Source organism: Pseudophryne corroboree, chromosome 11 (genome assembly GCF_028390025.1).
Source record: "Pseudophryne corroboree isolate aPseCor3 chromosome 11, aPseCor3.hap2, whole genome shotgun sequence".
Lineage (NCBI taxonomy): Eukaryota > Metazoa > Chordata > Amphibia > Anura > Myobatrachidae > Pseudophryne > Pseudophryne corroboree.
Window position 1 is genome coordinate 110871517 of NC_086454.1, and position 16220 is coordinate 110887736.

Sequence of the window (16220 nt, forward strand, 5' to 3'; positions counted from 1 at the left end):
GCTCTGTATCAATTGCTGACCTCCACTCTGTCCAATCACTGCTTGACTTTGCTTCCTTTATGTTTTGGCATTCACAGTAAGCTATGTTTGCATGGCTTACGGTCAATAGGTCAACAAGACTTTGGTCGACAGTCATTAGGTCGACATGCAATATGTCGACATGTTCATTCGGTTGACATGAACAAGGTCGACACGGAAAAAGGTCGACATGGGTTTTTCACATGTTTTTTCAATTTTTTCCTTTTTCATACTGTACGATCCACTTGGACTACAATTGGGAATCGTAACCTGTGCCGAGCACAGCGGTAGCGGAGCGAGGCACCTTGCTTCGCTCACCATGCGAGGGGACACGGCGCACTAATTGGGGTTCCTCGTCACTTTACGAAGAAAACGAAACCAAAAAAGTAAAAAAACTCATGTCGACCTAATGACCATGTTGACCTTGTTCATGTTGACCTAATGACCATGTCCACCTAGTCACTTTGTCGACCTAATGCATGTCGACCAATAGTGGTCGACCTAATGACTGTCAACCTAAATCTTGTCGACCTAATGACCCATGCCCTTTTGCATATTCCTCGCTGTATTTCTTGGCTGGAACACCTTTGATGCTCCTCATGGAACTCCTGTTTCCTTATTGGTTGTCTACATAGAAATTCCCAGTTTCAGACGCTTTCTTCTGCTTGTACATACAATAATACATGTTGTTTTTCTTCTTGCTCCACTGCCCCAGTTAGTGGAGCTATTTCATGGAACACCACATCTCTGGATTTAAGAAGACGTTTGTTTGCAATATCCCAAAGTCTGTATCCTTTGCTTTCTTCACAGTATCCGAGCATAACAAATTCTATGGATTTTGGATCTAACTTTCTCCTTTTCTCCTTAGGCATATGTGCAAAAGCTTTGCTCCTGTAGACACGAAGATGACTCACACTTGGCTTTTCATTGGACCACGCCTCCAGTGGCGTTTTACCTTTTACAGCTACTGTAGGTGCACGACTTTTTAGGTATACTGCAGTAGATATTGCTTCTGCACCAAATCTTTTTTCCAGACTCGCGTCACTTAACATAGTCCATACTGTCTCATAAATTGTGTGGTTTACCCGTTCACTCACGCCATTTTGTTCTGGTGTGTAGGCAATTGTTAGTAGAGATGAGCGGGTTCGGATTTACTCGGTTCCTTACGCCAGAATTATCGCCATTTCTTTTTCTCTGGATTTTTCTTATTGGTTAACCAAAACACGTGATGTCCGTTAGCCAATAAGAAGATTCAGGTAAAACCGAGTAAATCCGAGTAAAACCGAACCCGTTCATCTCTAATTGTTAGTTGATGCTTTATGTCATATTTTTTAAGGAATACGACTAACACCTTGTTGTCATACTCTCCACCATTGTCGGATCTCAAGACCTTCAATTTCAGACCTGTCTGAGTCTCCACCAAGTTTTTGTATTCCACAATTTTGTTAACAACTTCCCTTTTTTCTTTAATAAAATAAACATGTGTTATTCTTGTGGCGTCATCAATGAGAGTCATGAAATATCTGTAACCTCTGATTGATTCCACCTCCATTGGACCACATACTTTGGTGTGCACTAGAGCTAGTGGTGACTCTGCTCTACTAACTGACTTTGGAAATGGGTTGCGAGTTTGCTTTCCTTTTATACAGCTCTCACACATAGGTCTTTCATCGTTACTCATTTTGATCCCTGTTACCATTCCATCTAGCAGTTTCTGGACATTGTCATATCCTAGATGACCTAAATGTTTGTGCCACAGCTCTATTGATTGGTTTGCAGCAGTAGCAATCATTGCAGAACACTCCTTGGTGTCCAGGACATATAGGGGTAAATTTACGAAGGTGGGAGATTTTTAGAACTGGTGATGTTGCCCATAGCAACCAATCAGATTATATCTATTATCTGCTAGAAGCAGCTAGATAAATGGTAAGTAGAATCTGATTGGTTGCCATGGGCAACATCACCAGTTCTAAAAATCTCCCACCTTAGTAAATTTACCCCATAGTTGGCTGCACAGGGTTTCTGAAGCAATTACAGTCCCTTTTTTTTTTTTTTTTTGCACCATACACTTGCACTTAGCAAACTGGACTCTGTAACCCTTTTTCTCTAGGACGCTGATAGAAATGAGATTACTTCCCAAATCTGGCACGAATAATACATCTTGGATATCTGTATCAACTGTTTCTCCTCCAATGCTTAAACGCACTGTGATTGTCTCAACTTGCGATGCAGTAAGGATTTTAGTTTCCAATCCCTTTTTCTGTGGTGGGTTCACATGGTGCTTAAGAACTGAACCAATGCTGATTGCAACTGAAATGTCTAGTGGCCCCCGAGTCTATGTGCCAGCAATCCTTCTTGTGACTATCTGCTACATTCAGTGCTGACTCGTTTGGTTTGTCATGCTGGTACTGTACACCACTGGAATTTCTCATCCTACAATCTGAAGCCTTATGTGACACACAAAACACTTGAATTTGAGCTTTTTGGACTTTATCCCTTTTGTGAGTAAGGTAGAACCCTCAGCTATGGTCTTGACAGGAATACGTTCTTGGAACTGTAGTAGCTTGGCCCTTACAATTTCTGTTGTCAGCCTGGTATCATTAAGCTCCAAAGCAACCACCAAAAAATCTAATTCTGGCATAAGATTTTGTAACATCGCCAATGACACTTCCTCCTCGTCTACCTGTGCCCCCACTGCTGAGCTATTGACAGGGGCCCTCATTCCGAGTTGTTCGCTCGCTAGCTGCTCTTCGCAGCAGTGCACACGCTAAGCCGCCGCCCTCTGGGAGTGAATCTTAGCTTAGCAGAATTGCGAACAAAAGAATAGCAATATTGCGAAAAGATTTTTCTGTGCAGTTTCTGAGTAGCTCGAGACTTACTCTTCCAGTGCGATCAGTTCAGTGCTTGTCGTTCCTGGTTTGACGTCACAAACACACCCAGCGTTCGCCCAGACACTCCCCCGTTTCTCCAGCCACTCCCGCGTTTTTCCCAGAAACGGCAGCGTTTTTTCACACACACCCATAAAACGGACAGTTTCTGCCCAGAAACACCCACTTTCTGTCAATCACACTACGATCACCAGAACGAAGAAAAAACCTCGTAATGCCGTGAGTAAAATACCAAACTTCTTAGCAAATTTACTTGGCGCAGCCGCAGTGCGAACATTGCGCATGCGCAGTAAGCAGAAAATCGCTGCGATGCGAAGAAAATTAACGAGCGAACAACTCGGAATGAGGGCCAATATCTTATCAATGTAATCATTCATGTCCTTGCAGGCACTCAATATTGTCCCTTATAGCATGTGTTTCAAATGTATCCTTCTCATCAGACCTCTGTCCTTATTCGCCTTTTGTTGTGCTGTCCACATGTCCTTAGCTGACACTTTCCCACTGATTATAGAATAAACATGCTGCTCCACAGCTAAGCCTATCATTCCGATGGCTCTGTCTACATCATCTGGGTTAGGGCCTGCTCCTGGGTCTATTGTGACCTTCCACAATTTTTCCCGGTTAAGCTGCATTTCCATGGCAAACTTCCATGTAGTTTAGTTCTCTGAACATTTCAGTTTTTCAAAGTTCATGCTGTGCCCTGTGCTATGCATCTTCTCAGAGTTTTAATAAAATGTTTCTTTAAATTAATCTGTTTTACTTTTGTTCTGTGTACCTCTGTTCTGGGCTATCACTCAAACACGCTGGGCTGGGATCATAACATGTTGGCAGAGTGTTGCTGTATTTGAAAGGATGTTAATCCACACAATTTGATAGTTAACCAGAAAGCTGGTTTATTATCATACAAAGAAAACACTTGTTAATGTGAAAGATGTTCTGCAGCAGCAGTAACTCACTCATATATATAACAGGCTGGGACACTGTGAAAACGCAGTACTTATCACTATACGTCATGCGGCTGTTGTAAGGTAGTGACTCTTACAGTATGGGATGGAAGGCTGCACATCCGTGCAGACTGACTCCCATTGGAAGGAACACACACCACCCAATGCTCTCTATCCCGCTCAGGAAGTGCGACACACACTACAGGAGGAACTGTCTCTCTCTCCACTGCAGGAGGAACTGTCTCTCTCTCTCTCCCCACTGCAGGAGGAACTGTGTCATCTTTGTCCCCTGCAGGAGGAACTGTGTCATCAGTCTCCGCCTCCCTGATGCTCCAGCACTAGAGGGTAAAAACTACAGGATGTGCACCCAGTGTAATGCATACACAGGAGACAAGATACTGAGTGCACTATATTTCAACAGGGGGGAGGGTAGAGAGGGTACTGAGCCCAGGGCTGATGGAGGGGCCCAGTGGGGGTCCGGATCCCCACCCCTTACATGGCAGCAGCAGCTGCAGCTCTTCTCCTCAGCCCAATACACGCGGCTGTGGGATGGGCTGCAGTGTGGCCAGGAAGGGGCTTAAAGTATTATTTTTTTCTGTATTTTTTCCAAGGGTGCGTGGCCACACCTCCCATGATTAGGTCACACCCCCTGAAAAGTATCTGGGCCCAATCAGGCTCTCTACTGCCCTGGTGCCAATGAGTCCCTCTCGGTGCACAATGGGGGTCATTCCGAGTTGATCGCTCGCTAGCAGTTTTTAGCAGCCATGCAAACGCTATGCCGCCACCCACTGGGAGTGTATTTTAGCTCAGCAGAAGTGCGAACAAATGTATCGCAGAGCGGCTACAAAGTTTTTTTGTTCAGTTTCAGAGTAGCTCAAAACCTACTCAGCGCTTGCGATCACTTCAGACTGTTCAGTTCCTGTTTTGACATCACAAACCCGCCCAGCGTTCGCCCAGCCACGCCTGCGTTTTTACTGGCACGCCTGCATTTTTCCGAACACTCCCTGAAAACGGCCAGTTGACACCTAGAAACACCCACTTCATGTCAATCACACTGCGGCCACCAGTGCGACTGAAAAGCTTCGCTAGACCCTGTGCAAAACTACATCGTTCGTTGTGCCCGTACAACACGCGTGCACATTGCGCCGCATGCACAGAACTGCCGTTTTTTAGCCTGATTGCTGCCCTGCAACAAATGCAGCTAGGGATCAACTCGGAATGACCCCCAATGTCCCGAGCACCAAGCGTATTTCTCCTTCAAAATGTGCCTTTTATTTGCACAAATAAAAAAACTGGAAGAGACAATGCTACTTTGCTAGATTATACTGAACCTTTTCATGTGCAACATTTGAGTGCAAATGAGTCTAAATCTGTGTACAATGTCAATGTGCTTCATCTATGACTTTATAGGTGTTTAAAACTAATTCCTGTGTGTCACAGGTCAGTGTCTCTAGTGCACTTTGAGTTGTGTTTCGCTGTGCCTGCAATGTGAATAAGATGAAGAGTTTGAATAAAAAAGTGGTTCACTGCCAGGGGTGTATCAAGAGAGGCGAAGGCTCATGTGCAGGCTCCAGCTGGGCCCCCTCCTCTCTAGCCAGCAGTGCAGTAGTCTCTGAGTGCTAGGGTCACTAGGGACCCTAGAGCTGTGCCAGTGCCTAATGAGCATGCACAGGTCTCCAGGAAAATGGCATGGCAGACATTTTCCTAGTGTTTTTCCTTCTGCGCATGCATGGAACGCTTCACCATTTTCCCTGTGAATTTTGCAGCACTGCTCCCGCCAATGCGAGACTCCAAAGGGGTAAGTACTCAAGGAACGAACGCAGAGTGTGAGGAGTGGGCACCCCTGGACTGTACACCTTGCACCCATTATGGATATGCCACTGTTCACTACACCTCTTGGAGCAGCTCAGTCAGTCTGCATGATGTATGACATTAGGAGTATGATGACACATTTGTATTGAGATCTAGATCTATAGTTGTTAAGAAAGATCATGGAAACTAGCAGTGAGGTTCTATACTGTGTAGAGATGTGTGGCTGGCACTTTTCGTGTTTTGGTTTTGCTTCTAATTCCACTTTCGTGTTTTGGTTTTGGCTTGGTTTTGCCAAAACCACCCATTCATGTTTGGTTTTGGTTTTGGATCTGGATGATTTTTGAAAAAACATAAAAACAGCTAAAATCACAGAATTTGGGGGTAATTTTGCTCCTACGGTATTATTAACCTCAATAACATACATTCCACTAATTTCCAGTCTATTCTGAACACCTCACACCTCACAATATTGTTTTTTGGTCTAAAAGTTGCACCGAGGTGGCTGTATGACCAAGCTAAGCAACACAAGTGTGTGGCACAAACACCTGGCCCATCTAGGAGTGGCACTGCAGTTGTAGACAGGATGGCACTATTCAAAAACTAGTCCCCAAACAGCACATGATGCAAAGAAGAAAAAGAGGTGCAATTAGGTAGCTGGATGGCTAAGCTAAGTGACACAAGTGTGCGGCACAAACACCTGGCCCATCAAGGAGTGGAAATTGGTATGGAAGCCGCACAGGTTATATTAATTAATGAGGTGATATAATGAATGTCTTCCAAAATTGGCCGACTTTTAATATACCACGTGATCGGCGCCTGACGTACGTTTCACGTAAGCTTGTTCACAAGCTTCCGTGAAACGTACATCAGGCAACGATCACGTGGTGCGCACACGTGATCAGGAGAACCGGCTTTTTGCTATAGTCCGCTCGTCCGAGCGGTGAGGATGGGAGCGAACCGAGCAAAGCACCACTCCAGACGGACCAGCACACAGTGACAATCAAGCAGTGGGGGTATCGTACCAGCACTACACACTCATCACACCTGTAACGAAATTATCTAGCACAAGTCATAAAGCCCGCGATCGGGAAGAGTGTGACTTAAGGCGCATGTCACAAATTTATTTAAGCATATTTATATGCAATAAATTCAAGGGATAAATTATATGATATGTTTTGCATGCATATTAATCCTTAATGGTGTGATATTATGATGCGCTGATTTGAGCCAATGCACAGATGTGCGGCTATATTAAGCGCTTGTGGCTGATTTGTGCAGCTGGGTTATCACAGTCAGAGTAAAATAGAACGTTCATTTAATTGACAGACTGTTTCAAAGAAACCCAGTCATGTGCTGTATACTGTGATGTTTAAACACGAACTGGTTAATAGATGTCTGGCTGTGATACTGTTTTTGGACAGTTTTTTCTTTACTGTATGAGATAGGTATTTGAACAGATAGAGGCAATATTTGAAACAGTGCAACAGATATATCTGTTTGTGTCAGATATCTGTTCCCTTTTTTTGATGTAATATATACCAAGGTCAAGTATATATTTATATACACTGCTCAAAAAAATAAAGGGAACACTAAAATAACACATCCTAGATCTGAATGAATGAAATATTCTTATTAAATACTTTGTTCTTTACATAGTTGAATGTGCTGACAACAAAATCACACAAAAATGATCAATGGAAATCAAATTTATTAACTCATGGAGGTCTGGATTTGGAGTCACCCTCAAAATTAAAGTGGAAAAACACACTACAGGCTGATCCAACTTTGATATAATGTCCTTAAAACAAGTCAAAATGAGGCTCAGTAGTGTCTGTGGCCTCCTCGTGCCTGTATGACCTCCCTACAACACCTGGGCATGCTCCTGATGAGGTGGCGGATGGTCTCCTGAGGGTTCTCCTCCCAAACCTGGACTAAAGCATCCGCCAACTCCTGCACAGTCTGTGGTGCAACGTGGCATTGGTGGATGGAGTGAGACATGATGTCCCAGATGTGCTCAATTGGATTCAGGTCTGGAGAACGGGTGGGTCAGTCCATAGCATCAATGCCTTCGTCTTGCAGGAACTGCTGACACACTCCAGCCACATGAGGTCTAGCATTGTATTGCATTAGGAGGAACCCTGGGACAACCGCACCAGCATATGTTCTCACAAGGGGTCTGAGGATCTCATCTCGGTACCTAATGGCAGTCAGGCTACCTCTGGCGAGCACATGGAGGGCTGTGCGGCCCCCCAAAGAAATGCCACCCCACACCATTACTGACCCACTGCCAAACCGGTCATGCTGGAGGATGTTGCAGGCAGCGGAACATTCTCCTTGGCATCTCCAGACTCTGTCACGTCTGTCACATGTGCTCAGTGAGAACCTGCTTTCATCTGTGAAGAGCACAGGGTGCCAGTGGTGAATTTGCCAATCTTGGTGTTCTCTGGCAAATGCCAAACATCCTGCACGGTGTTGGGCTGTAAGCACAACCCCCACCTGTGGGCGTCGGGCCCTCATACCACCCTCATGGAGTCTGTTTCTGATCATTTGAGTAGACACATGCACATTTGTGGCTTGCTGGAGGTCATTTTGCAGGGTTCTGGCAGTGCTCCTCCTGTTCCTCCTTGCACAAAGGCGGAGGGAGCGGTCCTGCTGCTGGGTTGTTTCCCTCCTACGGCCTCCTCCACGTCTCCTGATGTACTGGCCTGTCTCCAGGTAGCGCCTCCATGCTCTGGACACTACGCTGACAGACACAGCAAACCTTCTTGCCACAGCTCGCATTGCTGTGCCATCCTGGATGAGCTGCACTACCTGAGCCACTTGTGTGGGTTGTAGGGAGGTCATACAGGCAAGTGGAGGTCACACACACTACTGAGCCTCATTTTGACTTGTTTTAAGGACATTACATCAAAGTTCGTTCAGCCTGTAGTGTGTTTTTCCACTTTAATTTTGAGGGTGACTCCAAATCCAGACCTCCATGGGTTAATAAATTTGATTTCTATTGATAATTTTTGTGTGATTTTGTTGTCAGCACATTCAACTATGTAAAGAACAAAGTATTTAATAAGAATATTTCATTCATTCAGATCTAGGATGTGTTATTTTAGTGTTCCCTTTATTTTTTTGAGCAGTGTATTTCTTAACTGTGTGACATAAGTGTGCTGTATCCCCCTTTTTTTAGGGGACACAAGCCATAAGGTCCACACAGGTTTACTGCTATATCAAATGTGCAGGTTTTTTGATAGACCCAGAATTTGCTAGTCTTTATAATTAGACTATTTGAAGTCCTATGTGGACAATTTAACAAGCAGTACTAATTACAGATATCCTGCATATGGCAGATTACATCTGATACATATTAACTGCAGGGGCAGTAAAAGCTGAAACAATTGTTTTGGTAACAGGGCATTATAACCTACACATGCTATTTCTATCTGGTATATACTGTATATCTACCATATATGCATAGTTGTTCCAGACTATGTGACATAAACTGTGCTATATCTCCTACAAGGGAGGCATGTGTCATTAATTTATATTACAGGTGCATTGTAATGTTTAATTGACAACTTTGAATACTTTTTCAAGAGTGTGTCGTTTGTTGTGGACTCACTAAAGTATAGGCTCTGCAAGGCAATAGCAACAGAGTCTTACTAGTAGGCACAGCACTCCAGACTGCTCTTTTCTTCTTCCTTCTGACCTCACGCTAGTAACTCACTCTCTCATTCTCCACCCTATGCCAAATGGTATGATGGATGAAAAGCAGAAGTGAGATACGGTAATAGCTAGGAGGTCATACATATCTGTCAATTGCACTATTTGCCTCATTTTAAAACAATCATACAGAAGGAATTTAGACGGTCAGCTCTAAATACATATTTGCTGAGTCTTCACATATATGCAATGGCAATTCACCAGTATCCTACTAATGGGAGCCCAACAGGTGTTGCAGTGTCATAAGGACTACATTGCAGCCATACTCCATTGGATAAGCCCAAACCCTTCCGAACTTGGAAGCCAAGCAGTGGAAGGCCGGACTAGTACCAGGATATGGGACTACCTGGGAACATCGTGGTGCTGCAAGACAATATTGTCCATCAAGGCATATATCAACCCTTTAGGGCATTCTATTTTGGATTGTAGAGAGGACTGGGAAAGCGCATGGGAAACCGGAATGAACCAATGATTTAATTCCCTGCGATTATTTCTTCCCAATGGGATATATGCAGGCTGAATGAGGGTTCATACAAATATTGCACAAATTCTTTATAACTATAGCTAAAGCTAGTTCACCCCTTTCTATTTAGTATATAACTAATAAATGCATAAGATGTATAGCCCATATATTTTCGCATTTTAATTATTCGTTTACAGAGGAAACTCCGCTATTTTTAGATAGTACTAAATAAAATTTATAAATCTTATCTGTGTATTGCAATGTAACATATTAATCTTCCAAAATAAGAGTGCTTCCCAAAAAGAGTCATTTGTTTCTTTTCTTCTGCTGTCCATCTAGGAGTGGCACTGCAGTGGCAGACAGGATGGCAGATTTAAAAAATAGGCCCCAAACAGCACATCATGCAAAGAAGAAAAAGAGGTGCAGTGAGGTAGCTGTATGACTAAGCTAAGCGACACAAGTGTGCGGCACAAACACCTGGCCCATCTAGGATTAGCACTGCAGTGACAGACAGGATGGCAGATTTAAAAAATAGGCCCCAAACAGCACATGATGCAAAGAAGAAAAAGAGGAGCAATGAGGTAGCTGGATGGCCAAGCTAAGTGACACAAGTGTGTGGCACAAACACCTGGACCATCTAGGAGTGGCACTGCAGTTACAGACAGGATGGCATTTAAAAAACTAGTTCCCAAACAGCACATGATGCAAAAAAGAAAAAGAGGTGCAAGATGGAATTGTCCTTGGGCCCTCCCACCCACCCTTATGTTGTATAAAGAGGACATGCACACTGTAACAAACCAATTATTTCAGCAACAGGGTCTGCCCCAGGACTTTGGCTGAAATGACTGATTTGTTTGGGCCCCCACCAAAAAAGAAGCAATCAATCTCTCCTTGCACAAACTGGCTCTACAGAGGCAAGATATAGACCTCATCCTCCGATTCCTCACCCCTTTCACTGTGTACATCCTCCTCCTCACAGAGTATTAATTCGTCCACAATGGAATCCACCATCACAGGTCCCTGTGTAATTTCTGGAGGAAATTGCTGGTAAAGGTTTTCCTGGAGGAATTTATAATTCATTTTGATGAACAGCATCTTCTCCACATTTAGTGGAAGTAACCTCCTACACCGATTACTGACAAGGTTACTGGCTGCACTAAACACTCTTTCGGAGTACATACTGGAGGGGGGGCAACTTAGATAAAATGAAGCCAGTTTGTGCAATGGCATCCAAATTGCCTCTTTTTCCTGCCAGTATACATACGGGCTGTCTGACATGCCTACTTGGATGCTGTCACTCATATAATCCTCCACCATTCTTTCAATGGTGACAGAATCATATGCAGTGACAGTAGAAATGACTGGAGCGTGCTAGAGATACTGTCAGTGGACCGAACAATTGCGGGCCACTCTCGACATTCAGCCACTGCGTGACACTACTAGATGGGCCAGGTGGTTGTGTCGCTTAGCTTAGTCATACAGCAACCTCATTGCAATTCTTTTTCTTCTTTGCATGATGTGCTGTTTGGGGCCTTTTTTATATCTTCCCTCCTGTCTGCCACTGCAGTGCCATGCCTAGATGGGCCAATTGTTTGTGTCGCTTGGCTTAGTCATAGAGCAACCTCATTGCACCTCTTCCGCATCTTTGCATGATGTGCTATTTGGGGCCTTTTTATATCTGCTCTCCTGTCTGCCACTGCAGTGCCACGCCTAGATGGGCCAATTGTTTGTGTCGCTTGGCTTAGTCATACAACTACCTCATTGCAATTATTTTTCTTTATTGCATGATGTGCTGTTTGGCGCCTTTTTTTATATCTGCCCTCCTGTCTGCCACTGCAGTGCCACGTCTAGATGGGCCAATACATCAATTGTCTAAATCCCACTGCACTAATGGCGGATACCGGACGCACGTCTAACACCAACATAAGTGTCAAGGCCCCAGTTATGAGGGCTTCCATCGTCATGTGAAGCTACCACTAGTCATGAACATAGGAAAGGGCCTCAGCCGTTCCTTGCCACTCCGTGTCGTAAATGGCATATTGGCAAGTTTACGTTTCTCCTCAGACCATTTAAATTTCTTTTTTTGGGGTCTTTTTACTGAACTTTGGTTTTTTGGATTTTACATGCACTCTACTATCACAATGGGTATCGGCCTTGGCAGATGACGTTGATGGCATTTCATCATCTATGTCATGGCTAGTGGCAGCAGCTTCAGCACTAGGAGGAAGTGGTTCTTGATCTTTCCCTATTTTATCCTCCAAATTTTTGTTCTCCATTATTTTTCTGGAGTTATATAACACGATATGCGGCACAACAGAGCGTACCCCTACACCTCACAGGGCAAACACTAAAAATGATTTGGATTAAATATTAATATCTCCTTTATTTGGAGTAAATAATATACAGCACAGGACAGCACAACTGAATGTACATGGCAGCACCACTGGATTGGATTTATATGGAATTATACGGCAGGATAACTGGAACTATACGGCCGTATCACGGGAATTATATGGCAGTATCACAGGAATTATACACCAGTATTCTAAGAATTATATGGCAATATCACAGGAATTATACATCAGTATAATGGGTATTATACGCCAGTATTCCGAGAATTATATGGCAATATCACAGGAATTATATGCCAGTATCAAGGGAATTATACGGCAATATCACAGGAAATATACGCCAGTATCACGGGAATTATACAGCAGTAACATTAGATATATGACAGCAGAGGACACCACCACTGTGACTGGTCACTGAACTGATGCTGCACAAGACACTGACTACACTGGACTGGACTGAGCAGCACAACACAGTACAAGACTCGCCACCCCACTTTCCCACCCCCACCCAGACACTGAGGACGGAGAGACGTCCTCTCACTACACTCTCCGAGACTGGAGTGAAAATGGCCGTGACTCGCGGCTCCTTATATGGAATCCAAATCCAGCGAGAATCCGACAGCGGGATGATGACGTTTTGCCTCATTCGGGTTTCCGAGTCAGGCAGGAAAACCCGAGCCTGGCTCGGAACTGGACTCGAATGGTGAAGTTCTCAGAGAACCGAACCGGGTCATCTCTTCTAGTAATAATGAAGTCTAGTGGCGGCTGCAGTCCCCGGGCTGCAGATCCGATACTCATTGCAGAGGTGAGCCAGTCAGCACAACTTTTTTTTTACTTCCAAATCAAATCCAGGCCTGATTGCTGTTGCTAAACAACTGCTTATTGCCTCAATGGCTATTACAACAGCTAGTCTGCATCCGTCACTGGATAACTGCTGTTGCTGGCATCCTGATCATGGGTACAGACCGTGACATTTACGCTGTATGCAATGACACAGAGTTTATCTAGGAGGTGGAGTGAAAACCTTTCCACGAAGTTCTTGTTTGACCTTTTAGCATCTACAAAAAACAGATTCATTATTAAATCATTTTATGAAAAAAAAAAATATGGAAGAAAACCAGGTACATTTTTCTTTATTAGCAGCAGAGTTACTGGGATGAGCATTATAGTGCACAAATATTACATCTTAGTACAATGCAGCTGGAATGTCTATGAACCACATTGCATAGTAACATAGTAACATAGTATCCAAGGTTGAAAAAAGACAATTGTCCATCGGGTTCAACCTATTTGTGGTCTATTATGCACAATTATTTTGTATAAAATTTTGACTGAAGTTGCTGACTGCCGTTCCGATTAACCCCTCATTTTTTATAATAACCATAGTGCGTGACTATGCGCCGTAACCCTGGATATCCTTATCCATTAGGAATTTATCTAACCCATTCTTAAAGGTGTTGACTGAGTTGGCCATTACAACTCCCTCAGGCAGGGAATTCCAAACACGTATCGTCCTTACCGTAAAAAAGCCTTTACGCCGTATTGTGTGGAATCTCCTCTCCTCTAACCTGAGTGAGTGTCCACGAGTTCTCTGTGTTGATCTAACCAAAAACAGGTCCTGCGCAAGATCTGTATATTGTCCCCTTATATATTTGTAAATGTTGATCATGTCCCCTCTTAATATCCTCTTTTCAAGTGTAAACATGCCTAGTCTTGCAAGCCTTTCCTCGTATTCCAGCGTCTCCATACCCTTAATTAGTTTGGTCGCCCGTCTTTGAACCTTTTCTAGCTCCAGGATATCCTTTTTGTAGTAAGGTGCCCAGAATTGTACACAGTATTCAAGGTGTGGCCTCACAACTGATTTATATAACGGGAGTATAATACTCTCGTCCCTAGCATCAATTCCCCGGTTTATGCATGCTAATATCTTATTAGCCTTCTTTGCTGCAGTCCTACTTTGGGTACTACTGCTTAGTTTGCTATCTATGAGGACACCTAAGTCCTTTTCCAGTACAGAATCCCCTAATTTTACCCCATTTAGTAGGTAGGTGTTATTTTTGTTCTTGTTACCACAGTGCATTACCTTACACTTGTCTGTATTGCAGTGGCGTCTGGTGAGCTCAGTGGCTGGTGAGGCACTGCAGCCATAATGTCTGCTGTGTCCCGCCGATGCCCGCCACCGCACCCAAGCCAATGCCTGCTACCACCGCTGTCCCTGAGTCAGTGAGAGACAAAGAAAGGCAGTGGGCAATTCCAGGGAGAAGCAGTGGGTGACAGCAGTGGGTGATGCTAGGGAGAGGGTGATAGGGAGAAGGTGTTGCCAGTGAGAGGGTGATAACAGTGGGTGATGCCAGAGAAAGGATGACAGCAGTTTGTAACAGGGAGAGGGGGACAGCAGTGGGTGACGCCAGGGAGAGGATGATGCCAGGGAGCTGGTGACAGCAAGAGGGTCACAGGGAGAGGGTGACAGCAGTCTGTGCCAGCTGTGGGTCACAGGGAGAGGGTGACAGGAAGAGGTTGATGCCAGGGAGTTGGTGACAGGAAGAGGGGGAGAGGGTGACTGCAGTTGGAGCCAGCTGTGGGTGATGGAGAGAGGGTGACGCCAGGTAGAGGGTGACAGCAGTCGGTGCCAGCTGTGGGCAACAAGGAGAGGTTGACAGGGAGAAGTTGACGCTAGGTAAAGTTTGACAGTGAGAGGGTAGAGCAGTCTGTGCCAGCTGTGGGTAATGGAGAGAGGGTGACGACAGGGAGAGGGTGACAGAAGTCGGTGCCAGCTGTGGGTGACGGGAAGAGGGTGATGTCAGGGATAGGGTGGCAGAGAGAGAGTGACAGCAGTCGGGGCCAACTGTGGCTGACGGGGAGAGGGTGACGCCAAAAAGAGGGTACCAGCAGTCGGTGCCAGCTGTGGGTGATGTCGAGAGGGCGACGCCAGGGAGAGGGTGACAGTGAGAGGGTACCAGCAGTCGGTGCCAGCTGTGGGTTAGAGCAGTCGGTGACAGTGAGCGGGTGACAGGAAAAGGGTGACGCCAGGGAGAGCAGATTACTGTCCCACTCTACCAGCAGTATAGAATACAAAATAAGGAGTACAGCCCTGAGCCTTGGGTCACTGATAAAGCATGGGTGAGCTCAGCCCATTACAAACTAAAGTACCCGCCACTCTCCCCCGCCGCACACAGGGTGGGGTGCACCGTCGTAGAGGCGTGTCTAGTACCACCTACCTACTGGGCATGTCTAGCAACACTTATCGGGCGTGTCTAGCACCGCCTACTGGGTGTGTCTAGCACCGCCTATTGGCATTCTTTTCTAATCAATATGCACCTTACCTATATGGTGGTTTCTCATAACGGGGAACCTCTGAAGAAATGTATCCTTCCTGGGCAGGCAGCGTCTTCAGTCGGTAATGATCACATGATCCGGAAGATGCCTGTTTGTGTAGGAATATAACCAATGTGATCATCATACAACAGAGGTTCAACCAGACTCGTGTCACCTTCTACCCCCTGCATCTATCAGCCACACCATTACCCCTTCCCTGCATCTCTCAGCCACAACATCATCTCCTCCCTGCGTCATCTCTCAGCCACACCATCATCTCCCATCTGAATCTCTCGCAATACCCCTCACTTTGTCTCTCATTCTCCCCACTTCACTCTGTGCCTCTGAGCCTCCCACCCTTCTGTCTGTGCCTCTCAATCGCCCGCCCTTCACTATCTCTCAGCCTCATCGGTGGAGTTGGTGGGCCCAGCAGGAGAACACGGGCAGGTGGGCGGCCGTTCGCGTGGTGTGACGTCATCGGGTCACATCGCACAGTACATTGAGGCGGAGGAGTAGTGTGGAGCAGCGGGCAGGATGGGAGTAGTGGTGCATAGCAGGGAGGGCAGGATAGGAGTAGTGGTGCGGAGCAGCGGGGGCAGGATGGGAGTAGTGGTGCAGAGCAGGGGGGGTAGGTTGGGAGTAGTGGTGCAGAGAAGGGGGGTAGGATGTAGTGGTGCATAGCAGGGGGGCAGGATGGGAGTAGTGGTGCAGAGCA

The 16220-nt window shown here is 45.4% G+C and overlaps 1 protein-coding gene and 1 pseudogene across 1 annotated transcript in view; both read left to right on the top strand.

The window, feature by feature from the left end:
• LOC134968654 (uncharacterized) overlaps nt 1-16220 on the top strand; it is a 188434-nt gene that overhangs the window by 62241 nt on the left and 109973 nt on the right. The gene's annotated exons all lie outside the window — the stretch shown is intronic.
• Nucleotides 9629-9748, top strand: LOC134971405 (5S ribosomal RNA; annotated as a pseudogene).